Here is a 381-nt window from a genome sequence, read left to right on the forward strand (position 1 = left end):
TTCTAATTTATTCAATCACAGAACTTATTTTTGAAAGATCAATGTTCAAAAAAACACACTTCCGTGATAGGTTGGCTTAGGTTGTATCTGGCCCAAAGATTTATTTTGTTTGGTCAAAACAAATATATAAATATAATATTGACCCATTCATGTTTTTTTAAAATGTTTGACACCCATCTAAGAGTCAAAAGTAAATAGTGAATGTGCAACAGAGTGTGTGTATGCATGTGGTGGGGTGTCTTTGCCTTCCCAAATGGCAACAACTGGCTGGAGCCAAGTGGTAGCTCCTTTTATTTACATGGGCCCTAAGTCCAAGTTCTCCAGTTTCTGAACTCCACCCATTTCAACTGTTTGTGCCACCTACCTAGACCTTAGACAGCC

This window comes from Galeopterus variegatus, unplaced genomic scaffold (assembly GCF_000696425.1).
Source record: "Galeopterus variegatus unplaced genomic scaffold, G_variegatus-3.0.2 Scaffold2487, whole genome shotgun sequence".
Taxonomy (NCBI): Eukaryota; Metazoa; Chordata; class Mammalia; order Dermoptera; family Cynocephalidae; genus Galeopterus; species Galeopterus variegatus.